At 49.6% G+C, this 25147-nt stretch overlaps 1 protein-coding gene across 1 annotated transcript in view; it reads left to right on the forward strand.

The window, feature by feature from the left end:
- LOC119391718 (bone morphogenetic protein 4) overlaps nt 1-25147 on the forward strand; it is a 261822-nt gene that overhangs the window by 114202 nt on the left and 122473 nt on the right. The gene's annotated exons all lie outside the window — the stretch shown is intronic.

Genomic DNA, 25147 nt, shown 5'->3' on the forward strand with positions numbered 1-25147 from the left:
GACTCTATTGTAGATTTCGCCGTTACAGGATAATTATTAGAACCGAAAATGAACGTCAAAGTTTCATTTCTGAATTGCGCGCCGAAACATCAGCACGCGAACGTCAATGTGACCTCACGAATTTCAGTCTCTTGGCGAATTTTGGCCACGCTGGTTCAATGAAGTTTTCTGAAGCTTCATATTGAAACAGCGCCCAACTCTCCCTTTTTCTGAAGCTTGCTATGTCAAGACTGTGGGTCCCTCAGAACACAATGCAAACAATTTTTACCGATAAACCATTACGTAGGCGTTAGCAGACGCCGTCGAAATTTATGACGTCACGGCGAGCCGATGCGGTAACTCTAAGTTGGCGTCACTACCTGCATTTTGTTTTTGCGCGTTCTCTCGCTTGCCGAGCGTCTTCTCGCGATAATTTCACTATTATATCTTCGTCTAACCAGGGGCGAGACCGGCAGGCAGCACACGATGGCTAAGTGCAACACATGTTTATTCGGTCACACAACCAACTGTCAACAACCCGGAAGGAAAAAGGGCCGGTTGCTTATATACATGCTCGAACCACTATCACACCGAGCGTTGACGTCACGAAGCCCAACAGTCCGAGTCCAGGTCACCGCTGATAGCGAAGCGCGTCTGCGTCAGCACCACGATGCACAAACACGATAACACAACACTCCTCTCCCCTCACGAGGTTTCGTCTCACGGCACGTAACGGTCTGGCGGTCGCCTCAACCGGGTAGAACGTCGAAGCTGCGGTGTTGATTGTCCCGAGGGGTCGCCGTTATGGGGACCACTGTCGAGCGTCGGACCGCTGTCGTGTAGAAGGCCCGGAGACGGCTCGGTAGAAGACCCTGCCGATTCAGCTGCTGGTGACGTCAAGTTCGATGCTGGTTGGTCCTGATCGTTGAGCCGAGTAGGCGTGCTGGTCGAGGTGGGCTCTCTAGTGTCCCTGAAGAGCGGACCCTTGTTTTCCACTCTCGGCCCGTCCAGTACGGTTCCCGCCGCCTTAAGCCAGCTCCGGTTCTCCTGAAATGTACGCAGTCGCAGGTTATCAGCGTGAACGTATCGGTCCTCGTCTCCGACGCGAACAATGTACGTGCATGCGCTGCACCGCTGAGCAATTGTACCCAACAGCCATTTGTCGTCGTCCGGGCGGAGTCCTTTTACCAAAACCTGGTCGCCTTCCGAAAAGTCTCCATGGCCTTCGTTTCTGGTCTGCGTGGAGCTTCGCCTGCTCCCCCTTTTCGCGCATGCGTTGTTCCATGTCCGGGTGCAGCAGACTCAGCCTGGTTCTTGGCTGCCATGACAAGAAGATCTGGGCCGGGGTCTCACCAGTGGTGCTGGACGGGGTGTTGCGATAACTGAAGAGAAATTGGTCTATGCGATGTTGCATGGACTTCTTGTCTCCTTTTCTTTCTTCGTCTAGTATCTGTTTAAACAAGTCCTTCTTGACGGTCTGAACGCACCGTTCGGCGCTACCATTCGAAACTGGGTGATAGGGAGGAGATTTGGAATGACGAATTCCATTCCTGCTCAGGAATGTTGCGAAGTGCTGCGATGTGAATTGGGGCCCGTTGTCGGTGACGATCTCCTCTGGTAGTCCGTAGGCCGCAAAAACACCTCGCAACTTCTCTACTGTCTTTTCACTTGTTGTTGTTGTCATGACAAACACCTCAACCCACTTCGAATGAGCGTCCATTAGGACCAAAAAGAAATGCTGGTCCCTTTGCGCAAAATCTAGATGAACTCGCTGCCATCTACGTGTTGGCCAGCCCCATGACATTAGTGGCACTCTAGCTGCCGCATTCTGTGACAACTGACAAGTGATGCACTCTTTCACCGCTTGCTCTATGTCTAGCGTTAAGCGAGGCCACCAGACATGACTCCTTGCCAGCATTTTCATTCGAGTCATCCCTGGGTGACCTTCGTGCAGCATTTCTAGAACCTTCTGTCGCAACGAAGCTGGTATAACCACGCGATTGCCCCATGTTACGCACTCTTGGTCTACCGACAGTTCGTTACGGCGAACGAAGTATGGTGAAAGATCGTCGTCCGACACATGCGCAGGCCACCCGTTCTGCGTAAAAAACAACACTTTGGACAGCAATCGATCTTTACGCGTTTCCGATCTGATTTCCCTTGCCGACAATGGAGCCTCGTCTAGCACCGAAAAGAAATAAACGCCCTCAGACTCCTCTGCTTTGTCTCGGAGCGGTAGCCGTGAAAGGGCATCGGCATTTTGGATTTCGCTTGCCTTTCGGTAGACCCATCGGTAGTCATACGCTGCAAGAATTAAGGCCCACCGCTGTATCCGTGCTGCTGCCATTGTAGGGATTGGCTTGCCATGCCCGAAAATTCCAACAAGGGGTTGGTGATCTGAATAAACGGAAAATTTTCGACCAAACAAAAATTTGTGGAACTTCTTTAGACCGAAAATAACTGCAAGAGCCTCTTTCTCCAGGTGGGCGTAGCCCTGCTCTGCCTGACTTAGTGTCCTCGATGCGAACGCTATCGGTCTTTCGACCCCCGCGATTTTATGAAATAAGATCGCCCCTAGTCCATATGCCGAGGCGTCGCACACCATAACCAAGTTCCTGATCCGGATTGTAGTATGCTAGTACTCTGGGATGCATAAGCCAATCCTTAGATCTCTTAAAGGTATCCGCTACCCTGTCCGTCCATTGCCACTTAACATTTTCGCCCAACAACTCATACAATGGTTTCAGCTCTGCTGACATGTTCGGAACGAATTTGCCATAAAAATTGAGCATGCCCAAATATGCTCGAAGCTCCTGTTTGTTCTTGGGTGTCGGCGCGTCTTTGATAGCGCGCACCTTATCATCGGATGGCCGAATGCCATTTGCGTCCAGCACGTGACCCAGATACGCCACCGATGTTTCGAAAAACTTGCACTTTTCTTTGCGCAATTTAATGCCTCGTTTCTTGAACCTTGTCAGCACGCTTTCCACCTTTTCCCAACACTCCTCAAAACTTTCCCCGGCAATCAACACATCATCCAGGTAGCAAGCGACTTTATCTAGGCCTCCTAGAACATCGTCCATGACTGCCTGGAATATCGAGGGTGCACTGGTTATCCCATACGGTAGGCGCGTAAACTTAAACAGCCCCATGTGCGTATTTATCGTGAGCAAAGACTGCGAGTCAGGGTGCAACTGCAGCTGCTGATACGCGGTTGAAAGGTCAAGCACAGTGAAATATTTGCACCCATGCAAGGCTACAAACAAATCTTCCATCACTGGCAGCGGATAATGATCGGTGCGCAAGCAGGGATTCACCGTCATTCTGTAGTCTCCGCAAATCCTGACCGTGTTGTCTCCTTTTGGAACCACCACCAGCGGCGTGGCCCAGTCGCTTTTTAGGACGGGAACAATCACCCCTGCGTTCTGCCAGGCCCTCAATTGTTGGGAAACGGGATCTCTGAGTGCGAAGGGCACCGGTCGAGGTTTACAAAAGACCGGCGTTGTGCCCTCCTTCAGCAACAAGCTTACTTGACAATCCGTTATCTGTCCGAGCTCTGGTTCAAACACTTCCGAGAACCTTTCAAGCAAGCTAGCCACTCGATCGATCCCCACCCCATCCACACTCAACCAATCCAATTTAAGAGATTCCAACCAGTCTCGCCCTAGCAACGCAGTCTCACTCTTTTGCAACGTACGGACAACGATCAGAGGCAGCGTCGCTGTCTGGTTGTTGTGCTCTACCGGCATCATCAGCTTGCCCAGAACCGTTAACGGCGTTCCCCCATAGGCTTTTAGCTTTATGCTACACGGCAACAACGGTCGCCCGGCCCAGTGTCGCTGATAGAGAGTCTCGGGGACGATAGAAACAGACGCGCCCGTATCTAGCTGCATCGGCACATTACGACCCCCGACCCGTACGTTTACAGTATAGTTTCGGACACTCTCGTTACACGAAAATACATTCTGTAGCAAAATATTGTCCTCACCACTACTGTCCTCCGCATAGTGTGCTGTGCTGGCGGACGATCGGCACGCTCTTGCCAAGTGGCCCACTCGTTTGCAGGCGCGGCAGCGGTATTTCCTGAACGGGCACCTTTCGTCGGTGTGGGAGGTGGCTCCGCAGCGGTAGCAAGCCCAACCGGTTGTTTCTTTCGCTGGTCTGGGTTCCATGTAGTCTCCACGCGGCTGTCCCGACCTTGAACTCCGAGCTTGTCGTTGTACGGCGTGGACACCCAGTTCTTGCCCCTCCGGCTGGAATTTCTTCGTCTCGGAACGGGCTAGTTCAATACTTCGGGCTAGTTCGCACGCCTCTGCAAACGTCAGTGTGGCCCTCTTCAGAAGCTCTGCTTGCGTTGTCTCGTCTTTCAGCCCGGCAACGAAACGGTCCCGCAAAGCTTCATCCAAAATGCCCCGAAATTGCAGGAGGCAGCCAGACTCTTCAATTCCAACGCAAAGCCCGCCACCGGTTCTGTGTCCTGCTGAATCCGGCGGTTGAATCGGAAGCGTTCCGCTATGACCATGGGCTCCGGAGCATAATGCTTCTTGAGGGCTTGAATTAGTTGCGCATATTCTTTCTCCTCGGGCTTCGCGGGAGCTAGTAGATTTTTAAGCGTGCGATAGGTTTTCTTCCCAATAGCGGTAACCAACACCGAAACCTTGAGGTCGTCGCTCACCTGGGTCGCCCGAAGGAAGTGCTCGAACCGCTCGATGTACGATTCGAAATCCTCGTCTCCGTCCTCGAGGAAGGGTTCGAACTTGCCAGCCGCTGCCATGTTGAAGTCTTCCGCTCCCAAAAGTGCCTGGCGTCTGTCGGCCGTGCGGATTCACCAGGATCCCATCCTCGTCGCCACTATTATATCTTCGTCTAACCAGGGGCGAGACCGGCAGGCAGCACACGATGGCTAAGTGCAACACATGTTTATTCGGTCACACAACCAACTGTCAACAACCCGGAAGGAAAAAGGGCCGGTTGCTTATATACATGCTCGAACCACTATCACACCGAGCGTTGACGTCACGAAGCCCAACAGTCCGAGTCCAGGTCACCGCTGATAGCGAAGCGCGTCTGCGTCAGCACCACGATGCACAAACACGATAACATAATAATAATATCTGGGGTTTAACGTCCCAAAACCACGATATGATTATGAGAGACGCCGTAGTGGAGGGCTCCGGAAATTTCGACCACCTGGGGGTTCTTTAACGTGCACTTAAATCTAAGTACACGGGCCTCAAACATTTTCGCCTCCATCGAAAATGCAGCCGCCGCGGCCGGGATTCGATCCCGCGACCTTCGGGTCAGCAATCGAGCGCCATAACCACTAGACCACCGTGGCGGGGCACAAACACGATAACACAATTTCACTATTGTGAAATTGTCATTTACTAATACGAGAGAAATCATTCTTCTCTTAAGTGTCCACTTAAAGTAAATTGAATAGGAAAGATAACGGCGTCAGCCAGAAGGAAAATCTATCAATGCACAGACAATAATTTCAACGCCCGAACGTCTCCGTTCAAAATATACGACTTTAAACACGCCAGGATGTTCAAAGTCACTTGCATAGGTCCCTGTACCTCAGCGCTGTACAACGAGATAATACAGCCATTCCAGTGACTGCGAAATGACGGGTTGCCTCTATTAGAACATGTGTGTCACGTCAGTGGAAACTTTTTTTTAGTTTCGGAATAAAAAATGAAACCACAATAAGCTGAGCCCAGAAGTTCGATAGAACGCTTTGTTGGTTGTGATTCTTGTTAGTGGTCCAGCGGTTGCGAATGGAGTTTCACCCCTGGCGAAAAAATGCTTGCACTACACGTGTACGCTCAATCTTTCACCGCATTTGTATAATACGTAATCAGTACTGGTCTGCCCTCACTAGGTTTCAAAGTACAGATCAGGGAAAGCCCCTCGCGCCTGCAGGCGATGCCCAGTGTTGGGAACCTATACGCAAACGCTGCACAAAACGTCGCTATCCTCACGCAGCTGAGACTCGAGCACTTTGCGAGAGGGTTTCCTTGAAGAGCTAGTAAGACTGAGCTGCTCTCGCGGACTCGCCCCGATGAAGTCCCCGATGTCTTGTGGTCACAGATGAGGACACGCAGTGAACTGAGCTTACACAGGTTTCTATGAAGTTTAGGCGAAATCACCCAAGTGACCTTCCTTATCTTTGGTTTTGTTTTATTTTTTACGTTTCACCTGCGAAGTAGACAGCTTACTTGTAATTTGAGCTGCGGGGCAAACCAAATGGCGCTAAAGCTTAACGCGCGATCATATACGGCCGTCTTAATGATTAGAATCTACGCGAGGTTTTCACAACGAGCAAACGATGACGCCCTTGAAGAGCCAAGGACCAGGCCGATAGCGCACAAGGAGCATGCAGGCTGCCACTTACCTTGCGCTCGCGAATAAAAATAGATTGTCAGCGCGTGCGCGGTAGACACCCTTTTTCAAGATCCGTCTACGCATTCTGTCGCACATCTCACTTAGTTCCGCTTCGCCAACAGAACTCAAGAAGAGATATCTTGCTATGTAACGGCATGGGCTCGTTGCCGATCGGCGAAGGAGTCAACGTAGATGAGTGGTCAACATCAGAGATGGTCGCCAGTAGATGAATGTAAAAGATGATCGGGCCATGGGCTTATATACTCGTTGTTCTGTTATTTTGTGTATCGTCGAGCTCTATAGCTTATTGATTGCTTATTAAGAACTTCTATAGCACTCATCAACGTTTGCGTAGCAGTTGATGAGTGCAAGCAGGTTCAAGCAATCGCGTGGCTCTGTTGTAGAACGCCTGCTTGCCACGCAGACGGGCCGAGTTCGATTCTCACTCAAGCCTAAGATATTTATTATTTATTTTATGTGCGTCTTTCTTGATTTTTTGGTCACAGACAAGATGATGATTTTTCACTCACAACCAACGACGCTGACACCGACGCCGGCACCGGAATTTCTGCGAAGCGAGCTCTTAAACGCTGTCGCGTTAACAATGTGGCAATGCCGTCGCGTACTTCGTCAAACCCTTTCCTCCAGACACGTGTGGCACATACCCATATAACACGGGCCGCGGTATGCGCCATAGGTGATTGACAGGAACTGCGAGGACAGACATTGGTAATTTAAATGCGAAGGCGTTAAGAAAAATCGACATCGGCAGCGTTCACCCGACGAATGCAAAGAATAAAAATTAAAGCATTCTGCGTGGCAGTCGGGTATTCTACCACATAGCCATGCCTAATCTGGAACTTCTTTGGAAAAAGACCCTGTACAGGCGTAATGTCGGTGCAACGTCAGTTGTGGTTGCAGTGCTGGTTATATAATTTTATAACAAAGCAATAAACATTACATATGTATTCTTATGATACAAGCGTCAGGTCCGGTTAACGTCAATTGTGGTTCCAGTGTTGGACCTGCTTTTATAGCAGTCTAATAAACATTACATTTGCATCCCTATGATTCAGCAAGCTATATTCAAGCGTTGCCCGACCACGGAGGAATGCACTAACGAAAGTTACATATGATATTCACATCACCGCACCGTAAAGTGCACTTCGTTGCGATAATACTGACGTCTGTGCTCTAACGCGAGTACTGACGTTACGTCCGACTATAAGCTACCCTTTAAACGTTAGTGTAGTCGACGTGCCTGGTAAGTCCACGATGTGCACACAACTACTGCACTTACAAAAACACGTCGATCCACCTCGTAACGCTTGGCCCAAAGCCAAAAAATGCAGCATAGACAACTACTCGCTGACTCACACAAGGCGTGGGATCCGCCGAATTTTGTCGTTGTTTTTCTCTCTACGGCTTTATTTTAGTACGACAGACATTCAGCCCTGTTCTTGGTCTGACCAGTGGCCGGCGTGTCTTTTACCTTTACTCAATGTAATAAAAAATTATGTAAGCACAACTATTTCTCAAGTGCGTCTAAAAGTCCATTGCTGCTGGCTTGGTTCGAGCCTATAGCGAGAGCCACTCAATTAATGACAAAACACACAACTCACCCACGTGGTGTTCAAAGGTTGCTGAACAAAACATCGGTTGGGCATAGTTGGTACGGACGACAAAGAAGAGGTCTCGGAGACAAGCATGCTATCGTTGGCATCTGAGTTTACGATGCGCTTTGGCGTGTGGTGTCTCTTATTCGGGTGTTAAACAAAATATTTAGCACGGAACAATTTTGACGTCCTGTGCGTCAAAAGGGTGTCGCACTTGAGAAGTTTGTGGAGGAGCATTGGCACTGTTACGAGGATAGGCGGGCCATCGCCGGACCTTTGAGCGGCGTGATTGAAACGTAACATTTGATCATCTGACTGCGGAAGAAAATTGTTGGGGATGCACGGCATTCGTGTTACGCCCATGAGCCTGAAGCTTTAGCAGCCAGCTTTGAGCCAATGGACGCAGCAGTTCACAGGTCAAGCGACCGAGACCTGCCGCAGAGAGAATGAGAAGGCAGGGAAGTTGGCCAATGGCTTTCACCTGGTTTGCTACGCTACATGTGGGGTGGGCAGAAGGAGAACCAATGATGCGCATGCATGTATAGCAGCGTTCATCGCGTAGTCAAAGACGGTCGTATACAGCTCAGTTCGACATTTAGGGAGTGCCGCTTGTACTCTGCTGTTCTGTATCGGCATGATGCACACTGCCTGGCGCAGCGTTTGTACGTTGGCAGGACCCTAGACCATATCCTCGTATATATACTACTCATCGTTTATCAATAAAATACAGACATTTGATGCCGCTTTAAACGAACTGGATGACAGAGCCTGCCACATCGATCACTTAGAAAAGAAAAAAGAAGTAAATTCTGGAGGTTTCCGTGCCAAAAACAACAAACCACGATATGATGATAAGGCATGCCGTAGTGGCGTTCCGGGATTCATTTTGGCCACCTGGGAATTTTTGACGTGCACCTAATTTTTAGCGCACGGATGGTGCTCGAAAAGCTTTATTGAAGGTAGAAAATAATATCCAGGAAAAAGCTTCCTAAGGATGGGGCCCTTCGTTCCGAGCTCCAATGGCGTGGTCTGCTGGGCGTGATGTAACGGAGCTATTTGCTTCTCCAGATCGCAGTCCGGGAGTCGCGTCTCCATGGCAGCGATAAGGTTGAGGCTAGCGCGAGTCACTGGCCAAGCCGGAGGGGGAGGGGGAGTCAAACACTCCGAACATTTTCCAATTTTCTTGCGTTTATATGCACGCACGAATATACAGAAAGTATGGTGCCCTCCCCCACCCCACACACACACACGCCTTTTTCAAAAAAAAAATTCTGGCCATGCTACAGGTGTGAGTGCTGTTCTTTTTTTAAATTTCATGCCCATCGACCGCCGTCGCCGGGAATGGAACCGCGTCGTCGAGATTGGCTGAACATCACCTTAGCCGTAAAGCCTACACGGGGCCTAAGTCAGGACAGTTGCCTACCGAGACAGCGACAAGACCTCGAGCCGTCGAAATTTCGTCAGGATGCCAACAGGCGCTTACGAAAGCTTAACATGAACCGACTCACGCGCGGTAGAAAATGCGGAAGCCAAAGTGTGGCTTATGAAATTAACACCGATATTTCGAAGTGAAATTTCTTTAAATTTAGTGTTTCAATGCCTTCGGGTATGGAATCACCGCTAAGGACCACCATCATCATCACCCTGTAGACGTCATCGACGGTAACAACGCCGAGGATTGCACACACCGAGACGCGGGCGCTTTGGGGCGCACGTGCGCGGCTGACCCCGGAGGCTGCCCGTTCGCCGTCGGCCGACCCTCGTCGTGGCCGCGTCTTGAGGGTGGCCCCCGCCGCCTCGAAAAAGAACTCGAGCAGCAGCAGCAGCGGGGGCCGAGACGATTCCTGTGCCCGCGCGGAGCCGGCAGCGGCGGCGGCTCTGTAATTGAAGACGCCGCCCTCGCGAAACGGGCCCAGCCCTTCTCTTCTTGTGCGCGTCTTCGCGAGGCATGCCGTTCCATATACCGACACTCCGTAGGAGGCCTAGAAGGGAGGGGGGGGGTCTGCAGGGGCAGCAACAGACGTGCCAGCCGTTCAGTGCCAGAGGTGGGGCGCGCCGGGTGTACGTGTGTATAAACGCGCCGTACATTGCCGCCTTTCTTTGCTTTTGTTCTGCCGTACGCGCAGCAACAGGCAGCCGAGCCTCGTGCCGACGAACTATCTCGTCCGTCCACCGTCGCTCGGGTAGAAGTAAGTGGCTCTGACACTCGGTTATAGTGCGCTACCAAAAATAACGAAACAAAAGAGAGAGAGCGTATGCGGCAGTGGGCAGTAGTGAGATCTCACCACCAGTGGAAAACGTTTTTTTCCCAACCCGGATCTCACTGCTTCCCCCTCCTCACTTGCCTCGTCCGCTCGTTTCTCTGTGCCCAGCGCCAGATTAGATGCTCCGGCTACTTACTTTCGGCGCTCGTTCATGGCCGGCCCTGCCTTTGCGCGATGTTCGCACGTAACCTTATCGCTTCGTCGTCGTTCCGATGGCCGGTGCGGCGTCATCAGGCCGCCTCGCCCTGCTCCTGGAAATACCATTCTCTTCATTTCACTCTTCATTTCCATAATGTCTGGTTCGCGCTCGGCGCCGGGATCATCGTCTGGCGCTCATCTCGCCGTATCATTGTCCCTTCGCGCCTCCGGGGGCTCCACATCTGCGCATCGCCGGCCGCCTCTGTGCCCTGACTGCATTCTATGTACGCATGTCCGTCCTGTAGTTGACTATTTCTTTTTTTTTTTCACCACACGCGCGACAATTACTTTCTGCGCGGGTGCTTCCTTCGCTTTCTTTGCGACGTTGCGTCTGCGTCCGCTGAATGGTGCCGTAGAGGAGGGTCTCAAGCTCATAATGCTGAGCTGCCCGAAAAGACGATGCCGCTCACCGGCATCCGGTTTCCATCTCCCGAATGCTCCGCTGCCCCTCAGCGGTTTGAAAGCGCCTCACACTTCTCCCTTTGCGTTTGTTGGCAGCTTCGGCCAAAGTTAGCGCACATGATGCGACATACACACGTGCGCGCATGCATATACACACAGTCATGAAGCGGTCTCTCACGACCTATTCCACCTAGCTCATCCGGTTCCCCTTCCTTTCCGCGTTCGAATCACAACCAAGCTGCACTGTATTGGCCATTGTCTGCTTGTGTCAACAACTTTCACTGGGATCTCTACATCGAAATGCCATACTTCGTTCATCGAAATATGCGACGCGCTTGTGCAGAGCTGCAATGGTGCTCAGTATCCACCCCACAAGTGATATTGTATCTCGTGACTGCCACGCCTTGAACATTGCAAAAGACAATACGAAATTGTGTGCTACGGAGGAGGCTCTGCACTCGACCACAAACACAGCCAGCATCAACTCTTGCAGCTTTTTTTTAAAGAGAATGGCGATTAATGTGAAGTGACGCCGGCTTCTACTAAGCTGCACATTAAAGTTCATTGTCTTCCGTCCCCATTGCCATGGCCATCTCTCCTCCTTCCTCGGCGTTTCTTTTTTGTTATCTTTTTAGTTTCTTCGCGAAGTACAGATGTGACAGACATAAAAAGGAAAGAGAGCTTCCTTTCATTGTCACCAAGAACGCCAACGCAACTGAGAGGTTGTTTCAGCCCGGAGTACAACATATGCGATGCGTATTCCGTCAACTATTTCGTGCGTCGCCCTCGTAGAATGTTTACTCATCCATCTCGTAATATTAACTACCTAGTGTTATAGAGGTCGTCATATAGGTCTCGACATCACGTGCATCGACGGTCGCTTTAGTGACCACTTCGCTGCTTACCGCGCAGAAAGTGGTGTACTCATTCTACCCGCCGGGTGAGCAGAAAGAAAGAGTGTTCATCCGTTTTGTGGAAACAAAAACAAGCAAACAAACCCAGGAGAGTTATATAAAATGTTGCACGCTGTTCGGTCCTTCTCTCGAGTTCACGCACTTACCGCTTTCTTCTGATGGTCAGGTGTGCAGAAGCCGGCGTCTCGAACGAGACGTTTGTTTCACTTACGCGGTCATCGACCTTACTAAACCCCTCTCCTTCAACCTTCCGCCCAGTTCTTATTTTCTCCCGAGTGCCTTACCGTGTGGTCTCCGCTCTTCGTCAGCGCCGCGTCTCCTATCAATCATCACACTTTGCATATTTCCCTAGCTCATTGCCGAGTCCGTGCGCGCAGCTCAGACTGCAGCTGTTGCTCCCGCTGTTTGCTGCTGGCGTGCAGACGGGTGGCCACTCCCGTTTTGTACACCACATCGCCGAACGCGGCCCGCTCCCCGCTGGAAGCCCCCGACGCCCGTACACACTCACGTGCCCGCGTATGTGCGCAGTATAACGCCCGCATGCAATACATACGCGCGTATGCATGCTTTATACGCGGTGTGGCGCGCCGGTGCGAAGGGTCGCCATAATTTTGGCTCTCGCGCGCGCATTATGGGCGCACATGCATGGCCCCCTTTTCATCGCGAGCCGCCCTTCCTTCGGCGTGGGTGCGCGGCGCTCTCTTGTTCGCCGAAATTAATGGGCGCTGAAATGGGCGCCGTGTGGAGCTCGAGCTGCGCGGCGTCCCACGCTGCGGGACGAGCGCCAGTCTCGCGCATGGCTTCGCATAAAAGCGCCGGCTAATTGATGCACCCCCTGTCGGCTGCCACCACGTCAGACTGGCCCCGTCTAGGGACGCCGTATACTATCAGTGCGCTGCTGTCGAGGATGATCTTTCGTTTCCTCACGTGTCGAGCGCCTGAAACGCTTTCGTGTGGCTATAGGCAGTGCTGCTCGCTTATTGTCACGGATTAACGATTGTACACAAAAGCAACTGCGTGGCGGCCGTCACTTCAGCGACATTTATTAATGAGGTGGTACAACAAGCGTTGAACGGCGCAAATGGAACCAGTCAGCCGTGTCTGCAACAACAGGAGGTGAGGCGACTGCGGCTTCGACGGCGCTCGGTGCTCCAAGTTTTTGCTCTTTCTTTTAATGATGCCGTGAATTCCTGCGTTCAAGGGATTGGCGACGCGGACGGTTTCGTCAGTCCCCAAAACCTTGACCTGTTGTTAACCGCCTCGATGACTGCGTGATAACTGACAAACGGACACGCACGCTATACAGCATTTCACAGTCCATAACACAAACGTTGCGCTCTGTTTATGCCGCATTACGTGACGCCCGTGGAAGACGGCATGTGCAAAGGTATGAGCCGTCTGCTGATCCCTGCCAAGATAGCGCGACCGCGCCCATCCGGTCAAAGTACGCAGTTGCTGTTAAGCCACGGAGTAACCCCCCCCCCCCCCCCCCCCCCCCAATGAGTCCGCAACGACCAGAGACTGCCGTCGCGTTTCCTCTCAGCTTGAGCCGCGATCATCGGCTGCACTGGCACGCTTTTCATTCGCGCGTAGAACATACGACACGCGAGGGCAATACTATCTAATTGGGACTTACACGGAGCCTCACGGCGACACCTACGCCGACGGCAAGAATGCTCTGGGAATGTCCTTGTGATTGCTGTCGCAATAAAACGTGCGTACGTAGTCACGTGCACGATATATGTCCCCCGTGTCATTCTATTGTATAGACGAGTGAGATGGCGACGGCCGGTAGGGAGGATACGTCGACGCGCAACCCAGCGAAACTGGCGCCGTATTTATAATAAGCTCTCACGCTTGAACTGTGAAAGCTTAAGCCAATTCTGATGCTGTACATAACATTAGTGAAGGCCTGCTGGCCGCTGGCAATGGCCACTTAAGAAAACTTTGTGGATTCGGACGTGACACGTTATTCAGGACCCGAATTCAGAAGACAATTACTGCGTTAAGAACTGTTCGTAAGCGTGGACGCCAGCCAATAGCGACGACGGACGTATTATTAGAGGCGGCAGCCAGCCAATGGAAGATAGCACTTACGAACAAGAGAACTTGTGTGAGGTGTACTGCGCTATTTTTAGTAGGCCGTGAGATTATTAGCGTTTTGGTCGGAGTTGAGTTTAATAAATTAAACTTTGAGAAAATTCTCCTGTACAAACAATTCAGATGACAGAGACGTGGGGTGTAAAACCGGAAACTACGAGAAGTGTTATTTCTGACGCTGACGTGCTAATTTATCTCGAAGTTTCATCACGTTCTTCCTTTTTATTTCGCGATGCATCGTCTTAGTCTTCTTATGCACATATATTTGTTTTCTTCAGTAATTAGCATTTGTTGAATCTTCTGCAACAAACTAGTGACTATTCACATAGTGTTCGTAAATGTTGAGAAATGAATGAAAACCCTGGAAAACAATCGGCAAGGAGTATAAGCTCTGGTCAATAACGCATATCTTGCAGTTGTGTAGCGTAACGTGATTTAAGGCAGCGTCGCGTTTTTTTTTTTTTTTCGTCTTCTCGCGTTATATTACGCCATCCCCTCCTTACCCCCGTCTTCTGCTTCTCCAAAAAAACCTTTTTTTTTATTTTTCCTCGGTTAACCTGCAGACGGCTTGCCTCAACCGTCAGCGCCATTACTTCATGACACACGAATCCACGCTATAGGTAAATCGAATTTAAGTCTGTCACCTACCAACGTAATAGCGAAAAACAAAAAATCTACACTGAAAGGAGTACGGTCTCATCGAAAACCAACTTAGAAAATTTGGGCCGTTCATGGAAGAGGAGTGCGAGAAAAGAAAAAAGAATAAATAAAAGGCGACGACGCTTGTCTAAACGTGTATAATTTCGCGCACTTTGTTCTCCGTATTTAAGTGACGTGAAGCACCGCGGGAGTGAAGATTCGGCGAGTTAATTTCCGCTTGCTTCTGATGTGGCATGCGAATTTTTTCATTAAGCTGTCAGGTGCTAGGCTGTTCTCTTCGTGCTGGCGTGTGCACCGGGGCTTATACAGTTATGCCGTAATACGTTCACCAGTTTTCTGGCTGTCAAGCGTATATGATGTGAGGGTAATTACGGCGCAACAAGATGACACTCACCACGAGCAGCAAGGGAGACGAAGGCAATCCTTTCCCAACTCTCTGTGTTTTTGTTGCGCTCGTTTCGCTACGTTGTCTATGCAAGATCAACGAACCCAGCCGTTTCTCCCTCTGTAGTCTCAGTTTTTAAGTTCCCATGTACTGGGGACGTGTTGATGGGGCGCCATTTCTTGCAGCAGCTGCGGGGCTCCGCCGTAATTGAATGATTAAATAGGTGAAAAAACAATGACATCTGACGAAGATAGAAGCCTAAGATAGCAGAAGTCATGGCAGAAAGAGGAGGGGGGGCTGACACAAGTGGGCACTGCAGCTATTAAAATTAAGCGCAAAAAAAAAAAACCTGCGGTTTTGCAAGCGTTACATTTCCATGCGGTTAATTTCGCTTGAGGCAGAGCTAAGTGATCAAACCACACGCGCCGCAGTTGTCAAAATTCTGTGCCGCGTTGTAAAGAAATGCTACAAGCGTTTTAAGCTGCAGGTTTTCATTATCAACCAACTAATATATTACTAACGCTTGCTTCGTAAATCAAGAAACGTATAAAAGAGGCTGGCAAATAATTATCACTTTTACATCCCCCCCCCCCCCTTTTTTGTAAATCGTTTCTGTTCTCATCTCTCGTTCACTAGAAGCCGCGGGCCCTCTACCTCGGAGATAAACCACCAGGTGGGAAATTAAAGAATTAAATTATTTGGAAAATGTGAATGTTTTCACTTTTAAGACCCCAAATTTGCATTTCATAGGTTTCCTAGCTTCCGTTATCTCGTTGCTGTAAAAGAGACATAAGTTCATGTTCACGTACGCCGTCAGCGAGCGATAAGATAGAGGTAACACATCTATCAGTAAACACCTCCGTAAGATAAGGAAATACCTGCATCCTATGTCGGGGCACCTATGCATGAATTTTTCTTTTACAGCAAGAAAAAACCAATGCCAGGAGCACAAATCGGGGTCCCAAAACTGAAGACGTTCCCTGTCTCCAAATCTTATTAATCGCTCATAGCACAACTTTCCGTAGGTAGCTATAGTTGCCGCATAGATAATCACAAAGCGCCGCGCTAAGACAACATCGGCTCACCTTTAACTATGTTTAAAAAGTCACGTTTATCTATCAATTTCAAGTTGCAGGAACTGTGTGCCCGTGTTTCCTCTATCGTCTCAGTTTTGAACCTCTCCGGTGTTCCAGCGTAGGGTAGCATACCAGAGTTTTAACACGAAAGTGTTTTATAACGCGGTCCACCAAGACTTCACTGACATAATTTCCGTCACGGACGTGTTGTCGATAAAATGCATACGAACAGATGACAAAAAAAAATGTTTCCTTAACGCTAATCGCGCGCACCGAAGGACTAAAATAAAGTTGTTCATCCATCCATCCATCCATCCTTAACTTGGATGACCTGGGAGTCGATCGCACGCCCTCTCGGTCCGCGACGGTAGGGGTCGGGCGCTTTACCAACTGCGCTGCCGACGCTCATGCATGCGTCTTTACAAACGCGCCTTATATCTTTCGCACCTTCTCCCTTTCACAGTGACCTTGGTTGGCGTGGGGCGGTGTCGCCGTGTTGGAGAGGTGAAGTACTGCATCATGACACTAACGAGTGACGACGGGGCACGCTTCGGTAGACTCAACGTAGCTGAGAATAACGTAGCGATTTGCACTCTCTTTCGTTTGAATACAATTCGAGTTAGTACTTTGCTCCAGTGAGAGATCCGCCAGCGGGCAGCGCAACGCCTTCGCGCGTTCACGGCTCAGGAGTACTTCCTCTCGCGTTCCTGAAGCGCTGTGTGGTAAAGCATAAGCAGAAGTGTAGGCTGCGCAATTTGCTGAACAGCGCAGACCTTGCCGTTTCTCTGCTCAGATGACGACGCTTTCCAGGAGCGCATATCGATTACTTGTGATTATGTGCTTGCTGATGCCATCTTTGCTCGGCATTCACGATTGCGCAGGATTCACCATAGAAGTATGTTAACTACTTCAGCTACCACGAAGGTTTAATCATGGTCATTGACGTTATTCGTCTGGATCGAGATGTGCCACTAGGATCAACGTAGGTGCGTCCACGTCAAACGGTGATATATCCGCCAAACACCGAGAGACATTGTCAAGCTCTCGTTTGTCAATGTACAATGAACATTAAAATAATTACGTAAAGACACGTTTCACTTTCGTGTTATACCGATTCCTATGACGGAGAGATGAACCATGGTTTTTCTTCTGGTTAACCGCCCTATCCTTCACTCCTGTTTCTCTCTATCGCTTCGCACACCACAAACAAGCGAGAGAGAGAGAGAGAGAAAGATCGCCAGTGAACACGTGCATCCAGTCATGCGCAGCCCGTTGGTCCATCTAGATGTGGCAGTTTCGTTTCTCGACGAGTGTTTCCGCAGCTGCGTGGCCGCCGGATCCTCGTAGACACCCGGGTGTTCTTGTTATCATTACCGTCCACAATTGCGTTCTTTCAGTGGGCACATATAGGAACCGGAACCCGAAGAAGTCGCGATAAATATCGAAGGGGCAGGGCGCGGCCGCCTCCTTGCGTCCGAGAAGGAGGAAAAAAAAAGAGAGAGAGAGAACGACGAACAACGCGCACAAAGCCGAGAGGTGAACGAGGGGGAGAGGCTTTCTTCGAAGATCCTGAGGCCAGATTGCGAGGCCAGTAATTAGAGGCGACGGGTTCCAGCGCCGCTCGGTGAAGATCCTTACGGACCACGGCGGCCACTCGAGGGCTCGACCAGCTGCGCCCCAGCAAAACTGATGCTGCTGTTGCTGCTAAGGGGTCACGTACGTCGCGAGAGAGACGAAGGCACATAAAAATGTCAAGAAAACAAAAGTATAAGTGAGAAAGAAACAAGAATTCCAAGCGGGCGCTGCTTTTTCTCCTACGTGGATGGCTTTGTCACGCAGCTTTGGTGCGAGGAACAAAGCGAGCTTCTCGTACAGAAATGGGCCCTTTTCCAGTTCGCTGGACCTGTTTTTTTTTTCTTTTTTTTTCCCAATGTGTATTATGCTGATTTGTTTGTTCTAGCGGCGCTTAGGTACGCAGGGACCAAACATACACTTATAAACAAGTGTTGGAACAAGTACGTTGCGTGTTTTAACTGCGCAATAGCACGTATTTATGTGCATTCTTGACCGCTCGCTGCTCGAAGAAATGATAAATTTGGACTGACTTTCGCGGAATTCAAGCTTAAAGGTACGCCCCAGCGCCCAGCTGTGAGACTACTGCTATCTGACAATCCGACAGCCGATATTGTAGCTCTCAACTACGCTGTCGAAAAAAAAAAAAGCTTTCGTATGCAATAGCCGACTATCTATCTATCTATCTATCTATCTATCTATCTATCTATCTATCTATCTATCTATCTATCTATCTGTCTGTCTGTCTGTCTGTCTGTCTGTCTGTCTGTCTGTCTGCTGTCTGTCTGTCTGTCTGTCTGTCTGTCTGTCTATCTATCTATCTATCTATCTATCTATCTATCTATCTATCTATCTATCTATCTATCTATCTATCTATCTATTATCTATCTATCTATCTATCTATCTATCTATCTATCTATCTATCTATCTATCTATCTATCTATCTATCTATCTATCTATCTATCTATCTATCTATCTATCTATCTATCTATCTATCTATCTATCTATCTATCTATCTATCTATCTATCTATCTATCTATCTATCTATCTATCTATCTATCTATCTATCTATCTATCTATCTATCTATCATACCACGATGCGTTTCTGCATGCTCAAAATGATTTTCCATCGCAGACACAGTGTTTCAGTATAGATTATCGTTTCTCAATAGAGCGGTGGCTACTCAACAAGGTGGCCAACGAAGAAGTAATCGGCTCGAAGGAAAAACCTCGCGAATTCGTTCGCGCGTTCTAGTGCTAATTGATCTCTGTCCGTGATCTCCGTAAAGCTACAAAGAACACTGCAGCATCGTTGACATTTCGCGCACGTCGGATCCATCGCACTTCCTCGAAGCCGCCACCTTGACCCGCTTATTAGCGGCTTGCTTGCGCCCTTGCCAATAGTTCGTGTTCTTATGTTCCCGCTATAGGTCGTATTCTTATTTTCCCTCTTTTGTATGCCCACCCGGCTGTCGTCGTCTCTGATCCGGGCACGAAAAGATAGACGAAACTAAACATAAAGTAAAGATGACCGGCAGCTCAGTCGAGGCAGGGCAGCCAAGTTCCGTGCTGCTGGTGTATACGTCGGCCTATACTACAAACCACCTCCTTGCCTGCGTCAGGAGACGCTGCTGCGTTGTGTTCGGGTAGGGGAAGATGTCCGGGATTCGAGGGAAAAAAAAAAGAGAAGCCAGGCAGGAAGAAGTGCAAAAAGACATACGAAAGATGTGGTCGAGAGAAAAGGAGTGCGAGTGATCGTGGCCGCTTTTCTGACACGCGTGTCACGAGCACCTGCGCCCCGCGGCTTGCGTAGTAATGACGCAAGACGAACTGAGCGTGTGTCGACGACGGAGTGTGCGCGGGCGGAAGGGAGGAGAAAGACAAGACAGCCACGACGAGGATAACAGGAAATAGGGGAGAAACGTGTAAGGGGACGGACAAGGCTGCGTATGCCACGCGGCTCGGGCTCCGTGTAAGGGAAATAAAAGGGAAAAGGTTAGAAAGGAGGGTGGAACTCCTCCCGAAGAGAAGCAGTGTTCAGCGACGCGGGAGCAAAAGGCTGGTATCGCGGCGGCGCGGGAACACACACTGAAAGGCGAGCCTGCTGAATGTGGCGCAAGATACAAAAGGGGGGAACGCGCTAGAAGTCGGTGTTGATCGCTGCGAGCAAACTGTGGGGGAAACTGGGACATTAGACGACGGCTTCCGCTGGGCTGCAGGTAAACACGCCGAAGGCGGGATACCAAAGGAGCAACAAGAGGGAGTGCGAGCGTTAAGGTTTCCCGCGAAACAGGCCATGCTTCTGTCTTGTCTTTCCCGCTGCGCGCGTGTATCGTTGGCGCGTGATATTTCTAGCTCGGCTGAACCGCCTAATGATGTGTCAGGGGCCTGTCTACTTTGGAATATTTTGTTCTTTTCTGGATAGGCCTTGATTCTTTCTCAGGGGCTTCATTTTGTCGCTACTTGTTCGGGGAGACTTTTTTTTTTCTTCAGCAGGCACTGTCGTGAACTTTGGTGCAAAGGGAAAAAGTTTGACTGGAAGATTAAACTCAGAGCCTACGACGAAAGTTTCCGAGGAAGGTCAACTCCAACTCCGCTTGTGTATAACTCGACCCTTGCCTTGTAAATTATTGATCTTGGAACATGAAAGCGCAAAACCCTCCTCCCCCACCCCTACCCTTCACACCCAACGCTATTGCGTTAGAATCGTTCACGCGAATCATGATTCTGTACTTATTATTAGCGAATTCGGTCTGCCAATGACGAAGACGACTTTGCAAACTAAAGGCTTTGGGAAATCGGCTCCAAATCATTACCAGTGCCAGAGCGCGCTGTCTTTTGAGGCTGGAAGTGAAAACATACACTGCGACGCATAATTTCTGCTGTATAGCTGCATCGTCGGTAATGCACAGGCCTAAATCACCGCACACTATATGTTGCAGCTCAAAACGCCGCGTATAAAAAAACTGAGGAGGTGTTCACTTGCTTCACGTCGCCACCACGCAACACCCCACGGCCTTCTAAAACAAGAATATTTCAGGCTCTCCTGATCCAAAAACATTTAAAATCCAACATTGAAGTCATATCAAGAGGATTTACGTGTAGTACCACGTGTAGTAAGTGTCACTCGTATAGTGATTCTGCTTCGGTATGTAAAACTCCACGTAAAATGTGCTTCTATATAGAAGTAAGAGATGTGCACTACCATAACAACTGCCCCAATGACCTTTGCAGAAACTGTTCCACATCCAAAGCAATTGGCAAACGCAACAACGATAGCAACACACCTGTGACCGAGCAGCGGCCGCAAGTTGACGTGCGAGGCGAAGACTGTTATATGTTAACTGCAGCAGATTCGTTGGGTACACCGTGATAGAATATTCTAGAATGCTGTAGTATCAGTTGCTGCGATATCAGTGGTTGTCACGATGGAGCTGGACCCATATTTGACTGACACATGCCATGAGCGAACGTAGGTCGTTCATTGCGTTTCATTACTTATTTTCTCCGAGGCCAAACAATTCAGCGTATATAAAACATGGCTCAGCGCCGTCGTATCATCCAACTGCGACGTCCACAGGCCTAGACTGTCGCGGGACCAGGTGAGCGCGTATTTCGACGTCGCGCACGACGTCAAAATACGTGCCCACCTGGTCCCGCGAGTCTCACATCTTCCGATACTCCCATTCGCAGCCTCCCGCGATAGTCAAACACCCTCTCGTTCGTACACATTATGCGAATGCAGAGTATTCGCATCGTATGTACGAATGGGAGGGTGTGTGACTTCTGCTTGCGCCAACGGGGCGCATACATTGCAGCCGTGGTGAGCAATTCTGGTGGTTCCCGATATATGTATGCCGGATCGCGTACACGCTCAGACATTGATCTTCGATCCCTATACGTTATGTATTGGCGGCGTCTCCTCGCCGTTCACAAGTGCTGTAGTTCCTTCGTAAAAGAAAAAAAAGTGCTTCGCGTCTGCAGATCCAGACAGCGGTGTCCTTGTGCACGTTTAGTAATAATCCATGCTTCGGAGGCATGCTTGAGGGAGGGGGAGAACATACAACGACCACTCCTCTTCGCGCCAGCAGCGCCTCGTGCCAAACTTTTTTTTCTCGCCGCGCTGAGCCGCTCTGAGGACATGGAGGACAAACCCACGTCTCGACGCGAACCGCCTGTCACCTGCGAGCGCTGTTGCCGTGGCGATAAGGCAAGCCGCCGCAGCCGCGCGCGGTTTCCATAACAATTTCCCCCATCGTTTTTCCTTTCTATCTTAATGCGCTTAGTGCTATCGTGACAAGCCTCGCTTCGTGCCTCTTTTGTTTTTTTCCTTCCCGCTCATACTTTCCCTTCCTTGCGTTTTCTCCAAAAGTTTAGGATTTCCGGTTGGTTCTTGCAGTTTTGTTTTTATTTCTTACTGCGCCGATCTTTCCTTACAAACCTGCGTGAGCCGCTTCGATCGGCGGACATGCGGCTGCTCACGCATCGCACTATCTACAAAGCCGCGGCAGCGACAGTACATAGGAGCTCACACGTCGCCGTTCTGTACTGTGCTACGCAGCTGCCTGCATTTGCGCGCGAACGTGCCTGTCTGCGAAGTACAGTTGCGTACAACTCTGAATGACAGGGGCACACTCGCTGGAGACGCATGACCAAGGCGAGACAAGTAAGCGCGACAGTTTAGCATAGGCATTGTGTTAACACCGTGGAAGGGTAGAAAATTCGTTTAACCTCCATCTGGCTGAAAGCGATCTTTCCGCACGCCGCACTCGCACGTCGCTCACACGGCATGCCATAAATAAAGGCGTCCACGGAAATGACAGAATACACGGTTTAACGCAATGCAGGGCAAGTCTGCTGCCCGGTACCTTCCTCTCCAAATTTGTAAAGCAATGCTGAGACAAATTTTCGTCCTGTGGACAGGATACGTACGATATCGCACAGCGAGAGTAGCTCGTAAACTGCAATTCCACCTGGGTCTGACACGAGAAAAACCCTTACATCCGCCTGCAAATAGAACCACTACTTAGTTCATTATTAGTGCGCCCGTTTTTAGCCGAAACGTTAATAAAACTACATTTCGTGCGTGAGTCCTTCTTTTCACCCATCTATCGTACCGGATTCATCGTTTATCTTTGTTGACCCAATATTAATGAGAACTAACAGACAATAACGCCAAGGAAATACAGGGGGTGTTATTCTGTCGTATTTAGAATATAAATGGAAGAAGTAAAGTGGACGAAAAGATGACTCGCCTCCGGAAGTATGACAGAACCTGCGACCTTTCGAATAACGCGTCCGAGCCTCTACCACTCTCGAGTACGGACGGCGGTCATCTCCGTCCACTTTCTGGGCGTATCATGTTGATTTAAAATAGGAGGTTAGTCAGCGCCAACGCAGCCAAAATGGCGGCGATTGTGGAACACTCTTTTTGCCTTTGGCGTCACGTAGACGTGATCTTTTTACGACGTTGGCAGCTGACCATAATTCCCTAGCATACTATATGAAGGCATTAAGTCTGCCAGTGACGGAGACACTCGCTATGACTGAAGGAAAGGCAGATGATTTTCAAGGGCTCGTTTCTTTGTTAGGACCAATATTAATGAGAACTAACAGACTATAACGCCAAGGAAAGTACAGGGGGTTTATCTGTAGTACTTTACGAATATAAATGTGAAGAAAGTAAGGTGGACGAAAGATGACTCGCCGCGGGCAGGGACAGAACCTGGCTATGTATGGCTAATATATATATATAGATATATATATAGATATATAGATAGTATATATAATATATATATATATATATATATATAAGCCCATACTAGCCACGCGATCCTCCACAAGAGGGCCGGGAGTTCTAGTTCCACTCCGTTACGCTGGTCGTCCGTGGGCGGCTGGCTAAGGATGGAGTCATCCATAAATTCGTTCAATTCAGCCATTTGAACAATTTGTCTAGCAGTGAATGAAACAGCGCTGTTCATAAGGGAATACAGTGAACCTCGGTGGTACGATACACAGGTCATACGAATTTCGGGGTGATACGGAAATTTTTTGATGGTCCGGCCAGACCATGTCGGCCTGCATGTAGTGGAGTACGGTTGTTGCGAATCGACTTTCACCCCAGCGACGTTTGATACGAACGTACGCTACCACCCAGGTGCGAAGAGGCTTTTTTTTTTTCCGACGCGTCGACGCGGGCTGATGCCGTTGCACTGCGTTTACACGTGCCTGCCTCGTGCATCAGACATCCTACGAAAGGTGGACGAGGACCGAAAAAAGGGGAGAATGGTCTTGGCGAAGGAGTCAGGCCTCACAACGTCTACATGCGCGACCGTTGAGGTCACACTTGTGCGGGCACGGCCGTAAATCTCCAAAAAATATCCCCAACGCCTCCGTGATAACAAAATCATAACACAGGACCGTGGTTCTGTAATTTTGTGGCCTTGATCCATCGCATCAAAGCGCTTCTTTCATTACTTTCAATTCAGTACTCCTGTGTCATGAAAAAAAGTATGCTAAAATTGGGAAGGGGCTACTGCTCTCGCGGGTGACACCGCACCTGGTTCATTAATTAAATACGCGCGTACGGGCCGTATATTTACGATTTCTGGTATGATTGCCGACATCTAAAAACTTAACTGACAATCATTCAGGGTTCTTCCTGACGTTGTTGCGGCCTTGAAAGACAATAAATGAAAATGTACGCCAGCTTTCTTTTGTCGCGTGCTAATTTTCCATGCTCTCTGGTGATACGAATTTTGGATGATGCGAATATTTTTGGTGGTCCCGTGAGATTCGTATCACCGAGGTTTCACTGTAATCACTAGTTGTAGTAATGAACGGCTGAAGAGGAATGCGCTACTTTTGTAGTAGCAGAAGCGTTGTAGTGGGTAGTGTGGTGTGGGAGCCATCCCAATGATACCAGTCTCAAGACTTTTCCGTTCAAAAACGTTTCATTAACCGCACACCTTTTATAAGTTGAGCACTGTCTCGTCCTATGGGAAGTCTCCTCTCGCAGGCATTTAGCAGAGCAGAGCCCTGGCTACACCACTGTCAATCAAAGAGCCGACGACTCTGAAATTTTGGTACCAGAGGCTTCTTTAGGAGTCGCGTTCTCGACAAAGGTTTACAGATACATGCATCCCAAAGGGTTTCCTCTGACGGCTGATTGTGAAAGTAAAATCCCGACTTTCTCGAAATAGATTTGCGGAACGACATGCCGCAAGCCGTATGTATAAATGCGCCCCCCCCGCCCCCTTCCATAACTGAACTAAGCAACCTTCATACCTGAGTTTCTTTCTCAGAAGTGATCTTTCCGAGGCACACAGGGCTCAGGGAAAAGCAACAGATGCGTTCGGTGTCGCGTCTCCTGCAGGCTTCTGTAGTGGGTGCGCAGGTGCGTTTCTCCTAACAGTCACCGTAGTAGCAGCCATTCAATCTAAATGACAAATGACGAGGCACTTTGGGGTAGAAAGGACACAACATACAGCCACAGTTATGTGCGCCGTCACTCCCAGCCGCGCACGACTGCGCGATCACGTGCTCGAGCGACTGCGCTCGACCGTATGATGCGCCTGGCGAAACATCGTCTCCG

The sequence above is a fragment of the Rhipicephalus sanguineus genome, chromosome 1 (assembly GCF_013339695.2).
Source record: "Rhipicephalus sanguineus isolate Rsan-2018 chromosome 1, BIME_Rsan_1.4, whole genome shotgun sequence".
Lineage (NCBI taxonomy): Eukaryota > Metazoa > Arthropoda > Arachnida > Ixodida > Ixodidae > Rhipicephalus > Rhipicephalus sanguineus.